This window comes from Panthera tigris, chromosome A3 (assembly GCF_018350195.1).
Source record: "Panthera tigris isolate Pti1 chromosome A3, P.tigris_Pti1_mat1.1, whole genome shotgun sequence".
Classification (NCBI taxonomy): Eukaryota; Metazoa; Chordata; class Mammalia; order Carnivora; family Felidae; genus Panthera; species Panthera tigris.
In genome coordinates, this window is record NC_056662.1 from 37,683,288 (window position 1) to 37,705,865 (window position 22,578).

Here is a 22,578-nt window from a genome sequence, read left to right on the forward strand (position 1 = left end):
CCCCTCATCTGCTTGTGCTCTCTCTCTTAAAATAAATACACTTAAAAAAATAATGACAATCATTATTAGAAACAACCCACTACATGTCATGTTCTCATCTCGCACTAGGCATATTGCTAAGACTTCTTATACATGTAGAATTTGGAATGCAATTAGCCCAGTAACATAGATATGATTCCCATTTTATGAATGAGGAGGTGGGTCTTACTGATTGGTACTAAAATATGGAAGCTCAGCTCATTTGCTCTGAAGTAGCACAAACTCTGGGGTACATTTTATACTCCAGAGCTCCCCTTGGGATCAGGCTGAAGTTGGGAATTTACCTGAACATTCTCCCTCCTCACCTGGCTTCTCCCTTTTGGACCAGCTTCCCTCATTCCTTCATCAGCCTTTTCTGAGAGCAATTCCTTAAAAAATACCTTGCATATGAGTTCTCATCTCAGGGTTAACTCACCTAAGACACTAGTTTAAAAGGATGTTATTACCAACTCTAAGACCAAGAAAAGAAAGATCGATGACACAACTTGTTTAACCTTGCCAGAAGGTCGATGAGGATGGCAACCCACATTTGAACTCAGATTTGACTCCTCAAAGTCGTGTTCCGAACACCATCTCACAGTTTCTCCCAGTAAACTGAGGAGGTCATGCCAACTAAAGTATAATTTAACAGACAACTTTACAGTATCATGACTCTGATAATGTCCATCCCACCCCGGCCCCTTCAATTTAAGAAGAACTGTCTCTTATCAGATATCCAAGATATTGATGCTCTCTGAATATCTCTTACAAAGAATCTGTAGAACCTGGGGATAGCGGCAGGAGAGAGCCTCCTTCCTCTGTTAGTTCATTTCTGTAGTCTGAGAAGGTTTGTTTTTCTTATTTTTTTTTTTTATCTCTCCATTTGAGGAAATTCTTTAGACATTCTGTCCCAATGTAGGGAAGGAAGGAGAATGCATTAAAGGAAGGGATGGAAGGAGAATAATTGGGTCCTATTTGGGAAATGCAGACTCTTATAAGATAAAGCCCTTGGTTCTCTGGATTCTGGGTTTTGTGTGAGAGTAGTCCACAGATTTCTTGGCCAGTCCTTTCACTCATTCCACCCATCCAACCTGCTCTGTAAAACACCTCCAGCAACATAACTTATATCCAATTTAAAACTAATACTAACTGTGACACTAAAGCAATTTTTTCCCTCCAAATCCTTACTTTAATGTCTGCTTTCCAAGCTGTTCACAGCAACCTTATTATTTAATCACAAAAAGGATCTGAGTTCTCCTCATGAGTGGACTGAACACATGTTACTTGTAACATGTGTTACAAGTTATGCCTTTATGCTTTATTCCTATAGGCTTTCATCATTAGACAAATATTGGTACATTATTATTTATCCTTAAACCTTTTATAACATATAAATGTAATATATGCACAAGATATATGATAAATGTACTTATCTTAGAGTTGCATGGAAACAGAGCCTGAGGCAAGGATTAAGTGCCAGTGCTTTATTTGGGAGATGCAGACACAAGACGAGGGTGAAGACAAAATAAAGTGAGGCAGGGAAGTGTGGAGAACAAGATAATAGGATGCTTTACTAGTCACTGCTTCATGATGATCTGTCTGTGAGTAGATACAGTGTATTGTCTGGCAGGTATGTTTGCTCAACCCCACACAATGTCTCTGGACAGGATTTATAAAGATTCTGCTCATGGAACAGTCCATGAGAGGATAAGGAGAGGACATTTATTTGTTTGCTCCTTCCTGTGTCCTATTTTCCACTGGTCAAAGGTGACCCCATAGAGGACTGGCTCTTCCACACCACAGTTTGTTCATCCAGCTGCTTTACCAGCTCCTCAGGGTGACAGACCCCATGCCTCACAGTGTGACATTTTACATTAGTCCAGATGTCATGAGACAAACCAAACTTTCAGCTGTATAGAGGGCCTGATGACTTTCCTATGGAAAGCAACTTGCAGTCAGGCCACTAAGGTCCAAGCAGAATTGATGGTTTGTGCACTAATTAAGACCAGAGCAATTGCTTATGAATCTGGAAGAGGTTGGCATGAAGAGAATGTGAAGAGATGCATAGAATGTGTCAGATAAAATACTGTGTCATTAATAACTAGGAATTATAGTATGGTTATAATGGTTTTAACAATTGATGTATTTTATTAAGCAATTTGCTGTGTGGTAGTGTTGTGCTAAGCCCTTTACAAGTTCATTTAGCTTTGTGGAGGACTGACTGGAAAATGACCACAGTCATCTATTCTTCTTTTACCACACCCTTTGCAAAATGACATCATAGCAATGCCTAGCAAGAGATAGAATCTATTTCCTCACTCCTTGAGTTTGAGTTTGAACATGTGACTTACTTGGACTAATAAGGTGCAGTGGAAGTGGTTGTGTAACAGTTCCAAGCCTTAGGAGGCCATGTTCACTGCCACCCTCTCTCTCTGACCCCTGCCAGCAGGAGAACAGGTGTAGGGTATAGCTGGACAATGAGAGACCACATGAAGCACAGATGAGCCATCCCAACTAAGGTCGTCCTTGACTAGGTAGACCTGACTAAACAACCAATTAATCAAAGATGCATAAGCAAGTAAGCCCAAATCAGCCAAACCCAAGGCAGATCTGCAGAGCCTCCCAGCCAACCCATAGATTATTAAGCAAAAGTACATGTTTATTTTAAGTCACTGAGGTTTTGTGCATATTATTTTATGCGGCATTATTATGGCCATAGATTACTGATCCAAAGCTTACCAACAATCCTATGAAGTAGACATGTTTTGTTTTGTTTTGTTTTGTTTTGTTTTGTTTTAACAGATGTGAAAACAGGAGAGATTAAATGACTTGGTCAAGATTACACATTAAACATTTGATTGGAACTCAGGAATGTCTAACTCTAAGGTTTTAATTGCTACACTTTACTGTTTTGCTTTTTCTGGATACTTGATATTTATTTCTCACTAACTAATGGATCTTAGTGAATAATTTGACCATATTGTCACCTTCCTTAAGATGATATACCTCCACGCAATTTTATGTTTTGAAGGGTCTAGGATTTTGTAATCAAGTAAATGTTGGATATACAAAACACTCAGTGGGGAGAGAGTGTCAGTAAGTATGACAGAGAGAAGACATCAAAGGAAAGGCAAGTGCAAATATTACCCTAAAAGAGAGAAGGCAGACAAGGCTTGGAGTGGAATGATGTGGAAAGTGAGTCCATCAGGGAGTACCTGGTCCTGTTGGTAGTTTGAGTCTGCAGCAGGTGTAAGTCTTTGAGGTTCAGGATTTTGCATCTCCCTTCTAGAGTTAAATAACAAAAATTCAATTCTAAATATCTGATTGGCTTTATTGAATGATTCATGAATCAGGCAGCATCCCATCTAGCAATAGAAAGGAGTTCCAAAGAGCTAAAGAAAGGGAAAGGTGTTTAAAGGCAGGGACAGAGTGGGAAAGGAAATTATTAGTGAAGAATGCTTTGTTTTTGGCAAGGTTGCCCTCCTACTGGGAATGGAAGGAGTCTATCAGTGGATTACATCTTAGTGTTGACAAAGAAATTCCAGGTTGGCTGGTTGAAGATCATATTTCTGGGAGAAGCTGAAGCTGCAGTTAGGTTTTAAGTCTTGGTGGGGTTTAGCATAAGTGACTCCATTTTGGGCCTGCTGTCTCCTTTTCTAACGCTAGGAAAACATATATCCTTAATTTGCTTTGTCTGTTCTTTGAATAATGTGACCATAAATGACTGATGTTTATGTGGCTTATAGAGTCCGTCTCATGCGTTCCTTTAAAGCCATACCTCATAGACTGCCTGCTGCCAGGGTGAGGACCTGGTATCTATATTCAATCAGAGGCCTCTGCTGTATTTATCCAGCTGGTTTTGAAAACAAAGGAAACTACATGCAAGGGTGAGGTCAGTCATCAAGCCTGGGCCTCCTGAGGCGCCAGCTCTTCTATATCTGTCCCGTCAGTGTGGCAGGGAGACACGGGCCTCATTCCCATTAGTGTTAATGGAGCCAATCGTATGAATCCACCACATATCTATGTGTATTCTCTCATGTTTTGATATCTTAATGCATGAAATTACATCTCTAGGGAAAGGCTTGCCTCTTAAGTGCTCCCAATTCCCATTAATGATAATGGAAAAGAGACACACATGCACACCCACTATTGCTCAGAAAAGTAGGCAAAATATGGAAGATGATTAGGTTTCAGGATTGTCACAGGAGACTTGAAGAAGCTGCGGGGAGGGTCTAGAGTGATCCTTTTTTGCAGGCTTATTTAAGCATTATTAAACATAGACAGTTTCTCAGAACTGTCAACAGATAATTGACTACAGTCTCTTCTCCAGGAGGAAGGTGCTGATGTCTGTACATATGTGGGGGTACCCTTTGGGTTGTGGGGTGTGTTTTTGAGGAACTGGAGGGGAGAGGGTGCTAGAGGAGCTCCAGATTCTCCCATGAGCATGCTGGGATGGATCAGCGGGAGGATAATGTGGGGGCTTCTTCCTCTTCCCAGGGGGTGGGAAGAAGGGACTTGTAGGCTACAGACTGCTCTGTCCTGGAGTGAGGGAGATCCATGCCTGGACTTTCTTTTGGAAGATGCTGTTCTACATTTTAGGAAAAGCAAGATAAGGGATTCTGGCCATGCTCTGCCCTTTTCTCTTTGTAGATAGGACATTGATATAGGTTCTTTGAGGTTACTAAAGAGGTGTAATTGTACAATTTAGAGATAAGGCCACATGATCAGATTACAAATTAACATGAAAATCGGCCAACTCTTATTTACTCTGTCAGCAAGTTTGGCTGCTACTTCTTCTGTTGCACCAGAATTGTGTCCTTTTGCTGACTTCCTGTAGTTTAGGAAATGACTTGTCTGGAATCAGTCACACAGGGAAGCAGCACAGTATTGTCACCTGCTGGTGGGATTGGAAAGGTGCTGGGAAGGATCCTTAAGTAATTTCAGTCTAGAGACCACAGTGTCTGAAATTCTGTTACATTCATTCCTTTGGTGTGAACTCTCACTCTTTTTTTTTTTTCTTTTTTTTAAACATAGAGCAAAGGAGTGTGGGAGACATAATATGTTCTGCAGTTAACACCCATGAGGGAATAATTTCGTCAGAGAGCAACCAGATGTGATTCACTGGGGGCTAAGGATGCTTCAAGGGGGAGGAGAAAATGTGAAGGAAAGAGAAGAAACAGAGGGGAATGTGGAATGGGACCAAGATGAGCCTGTATCCTCACAGAGACTTTGAGAGGACAGAAAGGGTAAATGTGTTGTTGAGCTGGGTATACACTATAGAATACATTCCTTCTGTGGCCAGTGTTTCTCTCCTTTCTTTGGAGTGAGCATTACAGAACTACTCTAAGACACAGTTGGAAGCTACGGACCTTCTTGTAAGAAACATGCGCGCGTGCGCGCACACACACACACACACACACACAAAAGCTCACACACATTTTCATGGAGTTTTCAGTGTTCACAGATTCCCTGATGTCCACCCATGGGCCCCAAGTTCAGGGAGATGGCCAAGCTAGAACAGTGAAAGGTCAGAGCTCCAGTATGATGAGGACATTAGATCATGGACAGCAGTGGTCTAGGGCCTCTCATTTCTGACAGTCCCGTATAGAAGGTGAGTTTTTGCTAACAATGAGACTGTAAATAGACCTATTGAGATTAGTGGAAATACTCAAATATTCTGATATGAGTTACAGTGCTGCCAGGTGTGTGGGTAAGGATGAGCTTTAGGTTGATAGATGTACATAGTCACGCAGAATGATTTCAGGAAGTATTCCAACACTTCCACCGTCCATCTTATACACAAACTTAACATTCACACTCACTGTACCTGTCTTCTTCCATGAGTGTTGTATCAGAGTCCCTCAAACAGGGAAGAAACAGTAGGTCTTTAACAACATTCCATTAGTGAAATACCAACTAATCCTCTTTGTGCTTACCTGTCCCTCAATTGCTCTAGTTTTCTGAAAGAAAAGTACCATGTTGAAATAGTACCCACTGCCCCCAGATCATTCTTCTTTCCAACCTTTTTACCAGCAAATGACAGGCCTCCGTATTGTACCTTTAGGAGCAGAAATAGGAGATAATTCTACTTTTAAGCTTTGAGAGGACAAAAATACAGTTATTAAATCCTTCATTTCATGGCTCCTCAGAAATAAGCAAAATCTCTGCCATATGAGACTAAAGTGGCTAATTTTTAATGGTTAACTGTCACGTATTAGGAGGAAGTTCCTTGAAAGTGAGCAAATGCGGTTTCCTTGATCAAATTATATGCATTCTTAAGTTTGCAACGCACAGATGACTGTGACCTCAGTTACTACAGTAAGAACTTATCTGGTTTTAGCTCCATGTCTCTAAAATAATAATAATAATAATAATAATAATAATAATAATAAATTCCCTTGTAAAGTGGGTAGATCAGAGAGACTAGCATCTTAACTGCTTTATTTTCTAAATTTTGCAAGTCATTATTTAATTCTAGATCATGACAAGCCCTAAACTATCCATATATTTGTCATTAGTATAATCACACCCTGGAACATCAGACCGTAGTTGCTAGTGTCCTCCTCTCACGATTTAGTCCCACCATTTCAGCCTGACCATTTGCTCTGAGTGATAGAGAAGGGTACAGCTGAGATAAGGACCCCTGTCCACAAATTCATTGCTCTTAACTGTGCGCACAAAGGACTGTGTCTGACAACCCACTTTGTAAATGACCACTGCAGAGCTCTGATTATTCCTGTGGCAGTGATAGGTAGAATGAGAGGCTTTTGACTTCACCCAATTTGTGAAAGAATTGGTCACCATTGAATTCTTGCTTTGTGAATGTTTCCTAACTCAATAAGGACTCTACTGAGGATGCTTCATCATGTGCCACTGAGGTGGGGGCCTCCTGCAGGTAATTCTTGGTTACCTGGCATAGATCACCCTCAGGTATCCTCCTTTGAACATCACTCCAAACTCCTGGTTACTAAACATAAATGCCAGAAAGTGCTCATGGGCTAGATGCAATTCTGGAAGATAGGCTGGCCAAGAATATAGGGCACCTCTCTTCTTAAAGTTCAAGGCATTTTCATAAGAAAGGTATCTATTCAGGGAGATAACTGGTTAGAAAATTAAATTCAGCAGTTTCTCTGCCAGTCACCCCCTCCTTGCTTGGCTTCAGATGTGGAGAAATGCCCCATGGTGCATAGTAAACCATAGGATTTGGATGGCCTTAGAGGTAGGTTATGAACATCTAGATGTTCTAGATATAAACATCTAATGGTTATAGCACAAATGTGATCTGTTAGCTTCCAGCAAATCTCCCTCAGGCACCACCTGTCAACTTTGCTCTCCGTGAACAATGGTCAAGTGTGCAGGAGAAAATGGCAATCAAAGATCTATAGTTCTGTACACCTGGTATTACTAGTTGTAGGTCAACTTAACCTTGGAAAAGGGTCCTCAAGAGACCATGTCCAATACAAGTGAAGCTTGCAATACTAGACAGGGTTGCAAAATGTCCATATTTTTATAATGAGTTTGCTTCTGCAAATCACACTGCTCTTTGATAATAAGAACCTGATGCCTTATAGTTCCTTATGCATTTTGTGTCTACACTCAGATCCAGTGCTGTGGGCCAGTGGTGAGAAGCCAGAGTATGTGTCCAAGTTAATGAGCTTGCACTGGCTTCTCCTCAACAACATCGTGCTCATGATATTTCCCACTGTATCCTCCTTAGGTAAAGTTTGGCACCACAGGGTGGTGGGTCACAGAGAAGATATTAAACAGTCTGCCAAGATACAAACTAAATGACATTTCGGAAAGTCCCAGGAAAATTTATGGGAACTTGTAAATTCATCTAATTCGGGACCAAGAGTGCCACAGAAATACCCAAGCTGATAAACTGTCAGCTTTCTCTGTTTGTTGCTGTAAGCCCAACTCTGAACACCCTCCCTTCTGACTTTGTGCTTTAAGCTAGAAAGAAGAAGCTGTGTTAGAATTGTATCTAAACTAAGACCTATTAGGTTCTAAATGAGATTGTGAAGGATTCACCTAGGACTAAAAACACACACTGGAGCTTGGGGGGTTACTTTATGCTGCCCAGATACCGCTGCACTGGGCTCTATTTTGCCTCGTCTTAAATCTTCTAGCCTAAGTCAAGGTCACTGTCTTTTAGACCCTTGTAGATACGGGTTAGCATTTATCAGTCAGCAGAGGTAGGTGAAACTGTGATAACAGAGAATTCTGGAATTTTAGTGCCTAAATACAGCAAAGGTGGTGTATTTCTTGCTTAGGCAATGCCCTCTGAGTGTCCCAGAAATCCTTCAGGACCACTGTTCTCCAGACAGTAACGTGGCAGTCCAGGCTGATGGGGCACCACTAACTATTAGCTGCAGTGTCAGGAGCAAGCAGCCTCCTTGCTCAACAGTCATGGGAAGAGACACTAGAGAAATGTGAGGTCTTTCACTGCTCCACACGCATCTCTGTCCACTGGCCAGAAACAGCCAAATATCACCACCCACAGCAACAGAGTAGGGATATTTCATCTTCCCATGCTCCTACAGCCAGATCTGGGTGAGCACTAGAAGTCTCTGTAATGACATTTATAATCCCAAAGTAGCATTTTAACTCAAGGTAGAAAAATATCTAGCTTTCAGCTTTTAATTCTTCCTCCTCCTGTTATAACCCCTGGGGTGCTGCATTGGCACAGAGGAAGAAAGAAAAGGCGCTGCATTTCCTTTTGTTGGTGATAAACAGGAGGGCCCAATGGCTGGTGTGTCCGGGTCATGATTTATTGGTTTAGCTAGATCTGCTGCAATGCTGCATTCTTCCAGGACACTCAGCAACACAGCGGGTCTTTTAAAGAATCCCAACTGGCTCCCACACTGAATAGGAGAGAAGGGAAACGCAGCACCCCAAGGAGCTCTGGTTGAAATGGAAATCTGCTCCGGCTGAAAATAGAACCCTCATGGGGGTTGTCTTTAAAAAAGAACGGCAGGGCCCAGTAGTTCTGGGTGACATATGTTGAATCATTTAAATTTTGTTTCTTTCCACACAGTTTAGTTAGAAAGTGAACGGGCTTGAAATAGTAAAAAATAACACAGAAAATAGAACTTGAACTCAAAAAGACAGCTCAGGAATTTCTTTCAGACCAAGGCAGCCACAGGATTTGTCAGTTCAGGCCATTTTCCTTTATCCCTCTCTTGCTCCTGGAATATGATTTTCTAAAACTCTTTTAAATGACAGTCCTATAATATCCCACACTATTATTGTCCCCCGTCTCTCCTGACTCATCCAGTTATCCTCTCTGGAAATGCATATCTAACATTTTCTATCTGTTCTTTCTATCTATAGGACATTCAAGGTCCTCTTTCAAAGCTCTCAACTCCCCAAGGCTTTCTCTGCGTGTGCTTTGTGCTGTGCAATTATCACTTGTAAAATACTGTCCTTTTCTCTAGGAGCTCCTCTATGTGGTTGAGAACTTAATCACACACTGGCTCCTTCAGTATGTGTTGCAAGTGTTTTAGTCCTGTCTTCCTAGAGAGGTCAATTGGCCCTTGATGTACCATTTCTCTTTGAGACTCAAAACACCACCTTAGTGTAATTCCATGCTCAGTAGCTATTTGTTGGTTGACTGCATAATCATACCCCACTCATTCAGATTGGGGCAATGTGATTTTTCTGAGGCAGGTGCATTATGCATGAGTATGCTCTCTGGCCATCCTTCATGGTGTGGTCTCATCCATCCACTTCCAAATGACTGCTGGGGGGCTGAGTCCACATCAGAGCCCAAGGGTAAGCCATGCTTTGTGCTGTTCCTACTGCTCTCTGTGTGGGGAAATCCCTGCCTTGCTGTCTCTGGGACATTGGAGAGTTCTGTAGATAGGATTATTATTCTTACTTTTTCATTCCTTCCTAAAACATAGTTATATTTCCATGCTCCTTTGCCATGTGATTTTGCCTCCCTGCCCTGTTCATTTTGGGTTCAGACAGCTTGTTTTGGCCAATGGAGATTAGCAGGTGTATCATGTGCACAGGACTTAAATATGCTCTGTAGTTAGTTTAGCCTCTTTTGCTCTACTGTTTCTCTTATGAAGAACTTGTCTTTGTGTTAATCTGGTTTCAAAATTATGAAAACACATGGAGCTGAGTTCAGCCCAGCCCACCCGAACCAGGTAAGCCCAACCAAGAGTAGCCAAACCACAGCTGACCTTTAGAGAAGAATAAGAAGAGTAGGCATTGGTTGTTGTAAACCACTGAGATTTAGGGGGTTGTTGTTACAAATCATCGTCACAGTAAAAATTTAATGAAGAGGCTGGGTGGTAAGGCATCCAGGATGTGGAGCCCACAAAGGTAAACTGATAGTAAAAGAGTGGCTGCTGGCCTGGGGGAAGGAAAAAGGAAGACACTAGAAGAAAGCAGGGTATTATTGCTGAAAAGGCACCAGATAAAAGAGCATGTCCTCCTGAGAATGACCAGGTGGGATGGCTGCCCTACGGCATTGTATCTTCTAGTGACAGTCTTCCCTGTTTACAGACATTCTCCTTGCTGTCATAGTGGCAACCTGCTGTCCTTCAGATCCCAATATATTCCGAGGATAAATGGTGCAGAGTAATGGTTAAGGGAATGAGTTTTGTAGCCCAGCTCTCTAGGCTTCATTCTTGGCTCCACTGCTTTACTGGCTGTGGCAGGTTATTTAGCCTCTTTGGGGCTCAGTTTCCCTATCTAGAAAATGAGACTAGTACTAAAGTGTATGTATCTCATGAAATCATTGTGAGGATTAAATGTTTTAATATGTATGGAGTGCCCAAGATAGGACCAGGAGCTTAGTAAATGCTCAATAAGTATTAGCTATTATTATCACTATCATTATTATTATTTCAATGAAAGTGAGGGCACAGAACCCCATTCCACTCTGCTGAGTACCCTGTGGGGAATTCAGATGGATACATGAAGACATGGCCACCACTCTAAATGAATTTGTGTAATCCAAAATGGGAGATAATAATATATGTGTATTTACTATTCTTTATAGTATTATCCCCCAGTACTCCATAAGGCACACATGCTTTGAGCCCACACTTATTGAGAGCTCCTTTGGTCCAATACTGAGACAAAGATGGAAAATAAAACATGAATTTAAAATAGAGATATGAACAAAGGGCTATGAGAATGCAGAAGGGAGAGCAATTGCAAATGTGTGGGGAAGATGGAAGGCCTCCACAGGAGATACAAGACTGAGATTAGATCAAAGAATGCTCTCACAGAGGAAAACAGTCAAGGACGAGGACTTCCAGTCAGAAGAAGCTTCTGTAATGACTTGAGGAATGGTAATTATTATAGACTTGGGGGACTGTAATGAAGCATGGTGATATAATCATCCTTATCATCATCCTATATATTCTGCATTATAATTTCCTTTTAGGGGCGGGGGGGGGGGAAATGAAGAAATTGCACCTGAGAGAGGTCAGCAAATTTTCCTGATCTCACACAATGCATTTTGGAGTTAGGTGAGAACTTGGGGTCTTTCTGACCCTAAGCCTCATATTCTATTACACCACATTTTGTTACAGATAGTAGAAAATATGGAAGGAATACCAATTTAGGGTCATATTTGGAGGGTTTTGAAGGTCAAAAATGAGTTTGATCTGTAATTGGTAGTCAACAGGGGACCTTAAAACAAGAGGGGCAGCACTTAACTGTGCTTCTTTTAGGCATATCATTTTATGTGCGGTGGGCCAAGTGATCAGAGAGGGAGCATTTGAGAAGGAGGAAGCCACTTTAGAAGTATCAGTAGTGGTCTAGGGGCCAGGTCATTGATGGTGTGCTGGAATGGATTCCATTTTGTTCAGCTGGCAGGGAATCATTTTGGTATTGATATATTTGTACTGAGGTACCAATATATTTGCCCCTATTTTTTTAAAAAAACATCTTAATTGTAAATAACTTTTTATCTGGAAACCTACAGAAAAGATGCAGGAATACCCAGATGTATCTTTTGTTGACATTTTGACTTAATTTGTTTATTTGTCATTTTTCCTCTCTTTCTAAATATGCATATGCATACATACACATATACATAAATCGATTTTTTGTAAATCATTAGGGAGTACATTACATATATTATGCCTCTTTACCCCTAAATTCTTAAGTATGGATTTCATAAGGATAAAGACATTCTTTAATTTTTTTTTTTTTACATTTATTTATTTTTGAGAGACAGAGTGAGACAGAGTGCAAGCAGGGGAGGGGCAGAGAGAGAAGGAAACACAGATTCTGAATCAGGTTCCAGGCTCTGAGCTGTCAGCACAGAGCCCAATGCAGGGCTCGAACTCACGAACCATGAGATCATGACCTGAGCCGAAGTCAGATGCTCAACTGACTGTCATATCTCTTTAGTTTTCCTTAATCTGGAACTGTTCCTCAGCCTGTCTTTTCAGTTATGAAATTGACAGTTTTGAGTAACTCAAGTGCCTCCTTTTAATGGAATAGTCTTTATTTGGGGATTTCTGAGAGTTCTTTGTCCCTAGATTGAGGTTATACATTCTCAGCTGGAATACTGCGTGGAGGATGTTGTGTGCTTGTCAAGACATCACATTCAGAGGCATACTATGTCCTTTAGCCCCTCATTAGTCATGTTGATTTTGATGAACCAAAGTATCGTCCAAGCTTTTCTTCATCAAGGGGTTTCCCAGTTTCCTTACAGTATAGTCAATATACTTCATTTGCAACTAGTAAAACAGTTTGTCAAAGACGCTTAAGACCATGCAACCATCTTGCTCCTTATCAAAATTTCTCCATGAATTTAGCATCCTTTGATAAGTCTTGCCTGATCCTGTCTTTGTTATGATAATTGCAAAATAATGATATTCCAACTATAGTTCATACACTGTATCTGCAGCCAGTAATCAGCATTCTTTTTGAGCAAGAGCCTCCCTTTCCCCTTGTTTATTTATTGATTTGTCTAGCTATTTTTGGTATAGACTCAAAGATTACCTTCCTTAAATATTTTGGTGCTCAAATTGTCCTAGATTTGGTCAACAAGTGCTCCTTCAAACTAGCTCCTGTGTCCTTGTGATATAACTCCATTTTTTTCCTTTGGAATACTTTTTAAAACTTTCTTGTTTAACGAACAATCCTTGCATAGACTATTTTCTATGGTCATGTTCCAAAAACCTCACAAATTCGTGAAGTAATCAAATCCAACTACTGCCTTCATTGATTCTTTGTTACAAGCAAGGAAGCTATGACCCTGACTTTTCCTGAAAATCATTCACTCTGGCTTATCAACCACACAGAGCTCATCTAAAAGTTCTTCTTACAGATAGTCTGGGTTGATTCAGAATTTCAGCACCAAAGCCTAGGCACTTATTCAATTCTTATTCTATGTCTGGGCTCAGATGCTTCCTGTTATTTGAGATCAATGGATGGATAAGCTAAAATGTTATCAGGCAACAAAGATCATGACTCAGATTCAGACAAGAGTATATTCTGACCATGACACTCTGTGGAGAAGACAGAAGTTGGGTTAAAAACAGAGGAAGTTTCAGAGAGCTTGACACTCTCTTGGCAGTATTCTTGCTATCTCAAAGACCTTGGTCCAAGATGTCCCCCTTAGAGATGTGAGTTGGAACATATTCTCTTTTAGCTCATCCTCATTAGGGGAGACAAGGGAAATTTAAAGAAATAATGAGTTATCAAAATATACTTTATTTATAATACCCTAGAATATATTTAGTTATCTATGGTGGACAACCAAACTTGTAGGCAGTGGGCAGTGATGGTACCCCACGTAGGTTCCTTGTATTAGGATGGTACACACATGCCCAGCTGCTGTGAATGTTAACTAAAGGCTCACACCTGCTCCCTTCTCTAGAGAATTGCTTTAAGCTACTAGGAGCCAAGATATTAGGCTTATCTCACTGGCCCAGGAGTGCCTGAAGCCGAGGACTGATGAATTCAGGGGTACAAAAAGTTGATCCCTTTGCTTAATATTGGGACCAACTCTGTGATGCAATTCATGTTCAAAAGATTCCCACGGGATCAAGCCTGAGGTTGAACTCCAGAAGAACCCACAGTCTTGCTTAGCTAGTTTCCTTATCCCACTGATTCCTTCTTTTACTCACAGATTTCTCCCAAGAGCACTCTCAGTAAATCATGTGCTTGGGACCCAAATTCTTGTCTCAGTTTCTGCTTTTATTGAATTCAATGTAAAGAACTCAGCTAAATTAATATGAGAAATGTTTTAAAGTTACAATCTCATACATGATTTTCAAAGTAGGCAGAAATGTATATTTTTGACATGAATCATTTGACAAAAAGAAAAAAAATATTTAAAACCATCTCATAATATCCTAGTACCAATATTTTTTTTAACAACATTACCATCTTCCAGTAATACCGGTTTGAAATCTCAAAACTATCTTTGACTCTTTTCCCACTGACTTGCCTCCAGTCATCCTCCACTTCTTCAGGTTCTTAATTACCTCTAGTCAAGAACCTCATAATGTCTCTCTGACACGTTCTGCTCACTGACATTTTTGCCTGCTCCATTCTGCTTCCCCATTTCCCACAATATCCACCATGTAGGTAACTTTCTGTATCAGGCAAGGCCCAAAGTGGTCTAAGTTGGTCTCCCCTTCATCTTTCTGGGCCCACTGGTCTATGAGGTCAGTTGCTCTCTTTATATTCAAATAATACATTGCAAAGATACTTCATATATTCTTACCTTCCTTGTTTTTGAACTTGCTTTTCTCTCTCTCAGGATTTTTCTCCCCATCTCTGCTTCTTAAAATGCTACCTATAAAAATCCAGTTTAAATGCTTCTTCCCTAGCAAAGCCTTCTAAGATTCCCTGAATCAAAACCAACTTTTCTTTTTCCCATATTCCCATGGGCCACTATTTATTTCTCTAGTAAGGAAACTTCCCATATGCCCATATGCTTGTCTTTTAATTACTGATGAATACATCTAACTTTTCCACTGTACTATATAAGGTGCCTGAGGAAAATAACTACCTTATTTCCTTCCCTCTACTCACATCTCTCCAGTCTGCCCTCCTTCTGATCTTTTTAGCTTATCCAGCTTGCCTGCATTCTGCATGGTCCACAAAAGACAGCTGCAAGAAACAATATCTGCTCTAGGTAATGCCCCAATCATTCCTGGTGGACACACCTGCACCTTGATGCTTGATTTTGGGGCTATGTGCCCCAGTCTTGCTTTTTTTCTGCTTCTTGCCCCTTCTCATTTAGTGACACTACCGCTTGTCCTTTTGAATTTTGTATTTGGGTTCTAGTTTGGCTCTGGACTCATTTCAATATTCCTTGCTGCAGCCTTCAATAAGTGTTGCTTTTCCCAAAGCACATACCTGTTGAGGATTCTGGAGCCCTTGGAACTACTCTGCCCTGTTTGATTTCCATAAGCACTCAGTTTATCAACTAGGAGTCACAAAGAACCAAGAGGCTGGTCCATGGGTAGGTCTTGCAGCCAATTAATGTGACACCCTCCCCCACTGGGTAGACTCTGGCTCAAATTCAAGCCATTACCTTTTACAATTGTTTGGTAGATTCAAGTCCTAGTTCGTACCTTTAACTCTCTTTCCTTTCCCCAAGCTCAGGACACATACAAGTTCTTTTGGAGGGTGATGGTGGCCATGGTCAGGAGTTCAAAAACATCAGCACGAGAGATTTTAGCAAGGGGTGGAGTGTCCCAGTTCTCCTTGGAATCAGTGTACTCAGTTGTACTTAGGCTTTTGCTGATTCATTGGAAAATGTACATGCAGTTCTCTGTTCCTACTTTAGTAGTTTTTAACACCATTTTCCATATTGTCTGAGTTGGCCCCTAAATGGATATTTCTAAGTGAAAGTGTGTTATCAGTTGCACTATGAAAATGTTAGTTGTAGCTGTTTTAGCAATTGGTATTTGAAGGCAGGAAAAGGAGTTCATCTTGACTGTTCCTCTCTTCTTAAAATTGAGCAGCTCTGACCTCTGACACTTAATTGTGTTCATAATTACAGCAAGAGAGAGGGAGAATTAAAACTAAAATTCAAGCAATTACATGTGCGGGGGCAAAAGTGGCTATTATGTTCAACTGCACAGTCCATTTTCATTTTAGCTAAGATGGCTGTTAAGAAGAAAATCTGAGATCCAGGAGGTGGGGGCAGGGCCTACATATGAAAATATTGACCTCATAGTCCCATGAATGTGTTGTTAATTCTTTCAGCCCCAAATAAATGTCTTCGATAGGAGTATAATGTGTGAGGCATGATGTATTTCTGTGCCTTTACAGAAAGACAAGATTTATCCTTAATAAATGTTTCTAGATTTTTGACTTTTGATTTATTATATAATCATATCTTAGGTACAGTTATCAGAAGGCTAAAAATGTCTCCTCATTATCCAAATGCAAAGACTATGTCTAGTTAGAACCAGCCAAATTAGAGGACAGAATTTATAACTGATGGAGTCTTAGTAACATGTTGTAATAATAATAATAATAATAATAAAGAAAACATTCCAAATTGAAAGGGACCTGCCTCCCACTCCTATTGTGGATAATGTTCTGTTTTGTTGATTTGCTCATTCATTCATCTGTTTGTTAATGCATTTTTGAAATTATCCCTTTTCAAGCTAATTTTATTGTGGAATAATCACAGATTCACAGGAAGTTGCTAAGAAATGTACAGGAAGATTCTGTGCACTCTTCATCCAGCCTTCCCCAGCATTTGCATCTTGCATAACTGTTGTGTGATATCAAAATCTGGAGATCAATATTGGTATAATTCACAAAGCTTATTCAGAGTTCATCAACAGTGCTTGTTCTTGTGTGTGTGTGCACACGCATATGTGTGTTTAACTCTGTGCAGTTTCTCACTAGTGTAGCTCTATGTAACCACCACCATAATCAAAATACAGAAAAACTCTTATCCCCTTATGACTCCCTCATGTTATCCTTTTATAGCCATACCCACCCTCTCCCTCGTACCCAGTCCCTATCACCCACTAACCTGTTCTCCATTGCTCTAATTAAGTTATTTCAGGAATATCATATAAATTGAATCATGAAGTTATATATCTTTTTGAGATTGGCTGTTTTCATTCAGCATGACTTGCTTGAGGTTTATCCAAGGTTTTCTGTATATTAATAATTTGTGTCTTTTTATTATTGAGTGGTTTGATTAGTATGGATGGACCATGATTTGTTCAACCGTCCACCCTTTGAAGGACATTGAAAGACAGATATTTATTTAAGAATTTATGTGTATGTATTTTAGCTGAATGGTTTACTAACATTAGACATGAAGAGATTAAGCTCAGAGCTAGCTGATTATGGACTAGCATTTGATCACCAGGAGTACTGATTTTAAATAAAGAGAGAGAATCAGGATGAGGCAGCCTTCTGGGTTACTTCATGCTGAAAGGCATGATCACGACTTCTCCTGGGTATTTGTGGGTGCTACTTAGAAGAGCAAAAGAGAACCAGATATAAGATTTGAGGCACTAAATTTAAACCTGAGGCCCCCAATTTATAGGATGGTTGTAGATTTAGCTGTATACTTTTCCACTTTTGCCATGCGTATGAATCACCTAGAGATCCTGTGGAAATGCTGATTCTAATTCAGAAGGTCTGATTGAGCCTGAGATCCTGCAGTTTTAACAAGCTCTCAGGTGATTCTGATATTGCTGGTCCACGGACCTCTCTTTGAGCAGCACTGGACAAGATGATTCCTGAGATTACCTTATAACTTAACATACTTTTCCTTGCTTCCTTTAGACAAGTTTATAGGCCAAAGAGTGAAAAGGCTGGGGACAGAAGGCTAAATGGTAGGGATTCAGTTACTCAAGATGTGCCACTGGGAGAATTAGGGGGCCAGGTTCACAGCCAGACTGCTCTACAGGGGTTAACCTGATATTGACAAAAAAGAAATTCATTTAGCTCCTTCAGGACCACAGCTTTGGCCCCTGTGAGTAGCCAAGGCCAGGAGCATGCTTGGTGGGACTTGGTGAGTCTCTGAGGTAACTGGCTCCTTCCCTCCCTTACTCTTCTGCTGTTGAGCAGCTGACAACACCTTAACAAGGAAGAATTTTCTTCTCATTTCATTTTGTCATCATGCATGAAGGGAGTAGACTTATTGTAGGTCATTTTAATAGAGCACAATTAGGTCCAGAGGGTTGGAGATTTGAGTTCAAAATAATGATAATTTTAATGATTGTTGCTGTCAAAGTTACAGGCTGGCTTGTGAAGTGATGAGCTCCCTGCCATGACAGGCATGAAGCACAGAGCAAGATGATGGTTTATTGGGTCTATATAAGGATTGTGTGGGAGGATGGCCCAGATCAGGGGTCAGCCAACTTTTTTTTTTTTCCTGTTTAGGGCCAGATAGTAAGTATTTGAGACTTTTGGGCCAAATGGTCTTTGTTACAACGACTTGACTTTGCTGTTGTAACCCCCAAAGCAGCCACAGGCAACATTTAAATGAATAAGAATGCCTGCAACCTAATAAAACATTATTAATGGACACTGAAATTTGAATTTCATATAATTTTCATGTGTCACAGAATATTGTTCATCCTTTGATTTTTTCCCCTACCATTTAAAGATGTGAAAGACATTCTCAGCTTACAGGCTATACAAAAACATCATGGTAGGCTGCTTTTGGCTTGTGGACCTTAGTTTGCTAACTTCTGGCCTACATGAGCCTTAAAATGTCAGGAGCCTGGAGGTGTGAGGATTCTGGGCTTGCTTAGAATACTCTGGAAGATGGCTTCCGCTAGCCGAGAAAAAGGACTTGTCTTCCATGGGTAAATTCTTGCCTTCCACAAGTAAATGTGTTTCAGAGGGATGGATGTTTCACTGAATCTCACCCTGCTGGAAGTGTTTGCTTCTTCCTGAGAGAATGGGGATCTTTCCTGACAACATTTTCCTTTCTCTGACTCCAAACGGTAGATTCAGTGCACAGCCCCACCTTAGATGGTTTCACCTTTGTAAGTCGACAGGAGTTCTTTCATCTGGTTTCATCTAGAGAGCAAGCTGATTTTGTGTATGGACAGCAACCCTTTGGAATAATCTCAGGCTTTGTTAAGACTTCTGAGGCTGACCTTCGTGGTGTTTTGAGTTATTGTAATTGGCTGTTAATGCGTACCATGGTTCTTGGGTGGGCCTCCTGCAGCACCAGCCTCCTGTGCTTTCTGCTTCAGATATCGACATCTGCCCCTCCCATCTGATACTACAGTATTTCCTGGGTGGATAATTTAAATGACCATCTTCCTGACTGAAGGCTGTCTTTTGTCTTGACCTTTCCACTGCCTTTATCTCATCAGTGAATTTTCTTGGATCAGACCCAGAGGGAAGAAAATGATGTGATCCCTTATTACAGAAGAAGAAATGGAAAAGGCACAGAGAAGGCCTTCTCTGAGGTCAATGAGAAGTCCATGGCTGAACCAGAATGAACACACACAGGTACACAGTTTTCAAGCTCTGTTGGTCCTTTGACTTTATGTATAATCCCTATTCTCTTCAGAAATCTATGTACATTTTGTGGATTTAAATGGCTGCATTTCCAAGTATGACACTTGCATTACAATACCATGAAATGGACTCAGGACTATAAAATACTAAACAGGAAAAAGGAGAAGGAGAAAAAGAGAAGAAGAAGGAGAGGAAGAAGAAAACAACTGGTTTTAGAGAGAGCTGATAACCCATTGGTATCAAATAATGTGTTAGTGTCAGTGAATAATACACCAAGCGTATTACTAGTAGAAATTGAGTAAATTTATGCATAATATGCAGGGAAGATTCTATTCAAAATAATAAAAGGCTTCAATTCAATTCAATTCAGTTTAATCAACTGACCTGACTGAGATTTGAAGCAGACTTAGAAACCATCTGTTGGGAATATAGTGGTCATTATGGTTTGGGAATACATTTTGTAAAAAAAACTAAAACACTTCCTCAAGTAATTTCAGTGAAATCAGGAAAATAATTTTAAAATGGAGGGTTCATATGATTAGTATACAAATACATAAAATAAATTTAAAAAGCACATGAACTATATAGTTTATAGAAAAAACAAAAGTGGTCAAAAAGTTTGAGAAGATGGGAAAAAAAGGAACTCCAAATTACAATGAGAAGTCACATTTTTGTATTATGTTAGTAAAGATTAGAAATCACATGACTTATTTATCCAAAGATACAAAAATGCTGTTTCAAAGAGGCACATGTACCCCAATGGTTATAGCAGCACTATCAACAATAGCAAAGTTATGGAAAGAGCCCAAATGTCCATCGACTGATGAATGGATAAAGAAAATGTGGTATGTATGTGTGGAATGGAATGGAATGGAATGGAATATTTTTTGGTGATCAAAAATAATGAAATCTTGCCATTTGTAACAACGTTGGTGGAACGAGAGTGTATTATATACTAAGTGAAATAAGTCAGTCAGAGAAATACAAATATAATAGGATTTCACTCATATGTGGAATTTAGGAAACACAACAGATGAAAATAGGGGAAGGGAAGGAAAAATAATTCACAAACAGAGAGGGAGGCAAACCATAAGAGACTCTTAAATATAGAGAACAAACTGAGGGTTGCTGGAGGGTGTTCGATGGGGGATGGGCTAAATGGGTGATGAGCATTAAGGAGGGCACTTGTTGAGATGAGCACCTGGTGTTATATGTAAGTGATGAATCACTAAATTCTACCTGTGAAAGCAATACTACACTGTATGTTAACTAACTTAAATTTAAAAAAATCACATGATTTACTAATACCACAATGAGTAAACAAACCTATCAGAATGGCTAAAATAAAAAGTACTTAGTTTAAGAAATGCTGGTGAGGATGAGGAGAAACTGGATGACTCATACATTGTCGATAAGCATGTAAAGTGGTACAGCCACTCTGGAAAACTGGCAGTTTCTTATAAAAATACATGTATAACTACTGTATGACCCAATAGTTGCTCTCTCGGGGGCATTTATCCCAGAGAAATGAAAATGCATATTTACACGAAAACATGAATACAAATGTTTTTAGTAGTTTTATTCATGATACTCCCAAACCAGAAGCAGCCCCGATCCCCTTCAGGGCATGAATGGTTAAACAAACCACAGTACGTTGTTACTATGGATTATTAGCAGCAATACAAATGAACAAACTATTGATACATGCAACAAACTGGATACCTCCGAAGAATTATGTTCATTGAAAAGAGGTAAGTCTAAAAGGTTACATACTGTATGATTCCATTTAAATAACATTCTTGAAATGACAAAGTTATAGAATTGGAGAAGTTAGTCGTATCTGGAAATGAGGAGGCTGGAACAAAGGAAAGTGTGTGTGGCTATAAAGGGGCAACACGAGGCATCCTTTGGTGATAGAAACATTCTGTATCTTGACTCTATCAATGTAATGTCCTGGTTGTGACATCGTGCTAAAGTTTTGCAAGATGTCACTGGAGTAAAATTGGGGAAAATGTACATGGAATTTTTCTGTATTATTTCTTATAACTGCATGTAAATCTACAACTATCTCAAAATGAAAAGTTTAAACATACAATTCTGACAGATAGAAAAGATATAAAGAAGTCTCTTCTTGCTTACATATTGGGAGTGGCACCAGTAACATAGATGGGTATTTTTGGGAATATTTTAGCAACACAAAAGCCTCAACTTTTTTCTATGTCTGCCTTAGCAGTTTGGCTTATAATAATGTATCTTGGGGAGATAATTGAACACTCCTGTAAACATTTATGTGTAGAAATATTCAATGTTGCATTATTTACAAGAGGAAAATATTTCAGCTAGACACAGTGTCTTATATTAAGGAAATATTTAAAGATTCTTGATATGTATATATCATGGATTCTAACACAGAAATCAAACTCATAATTTTTGGAAGAGAGATAGGCAGTGGAGCCCAGTGGAATGGTACATGGCCTCTGACACTATAATTCATGAGGTCAAGTTGTGACAGCACTGTATATGTACTGGGTGATCTTAGACTACTTATTTAACATCTCTGTGCTATATTAATCCCTTTGTAAATTACAGATACTGAGGTTGTTGCAAGGCTCACATGAGTTAAAAATGTAAATGTTGATGATCCATAAATATCAACTGGTATTTCCCACATTTTTTGGTCATTTTTGCAAACTTCCTAGAGTGAGCATGCATTATTTTTATACTTTCAAAAAAATGAAAAGGAAACAGATATTGTGAAATAAAAAGACAGGCAATAAAATATTAATACTAGTTCATGATGAAGATAATAAATGGAGAAAGATCTTATTTTTCTGCATTATTTCCCAGATTTTTTGTGAAGTGGGTTAAGTACACTTAAAAATGAAATCTTTATTAATCAGGGAACATATGATGTTCTGTACATCAAGTCTGTGCACCTCTTAAATTTCTCAGAGCTCCATAACTGGAGTCTACTTTCTCTCCCACACCTTAACAATCTTTGCTATTCATTGCCCCCTGCTGACCTTACAGCCTTCTTCCCTCAGCCACACTATTCTCCTGCTTCCCCCACTATTCCTATTGCCCAGTTTTCTTCAATTCTGTCTAACTTCTACA

General features: G+C 39.8%; 1 long non-coding RNA gene across 5 annotated transcripts in view; it reads left to right on the forward strand.

The window, feature by feature from the left end:
• LOC102957224 overlaps positions 1-22,578 on the forward strand; it is a 313,391-nt gene that overhangs the window by 108,164 nt on the left and 182,649 nt on the right. For all 5 annotated transcript variants that reach the window (XR_006215588.1, XR_006215587.1, XR_006215590.1 and 2 more), the window contains one exon: positions 19,317-19,455. This is a non-coding gene — a long non-coding RNA (uncharacterized LOC102957224). The remainder of the gene's footprint in view (positions 1-19,316; positions 19,456-22,578) is intronic.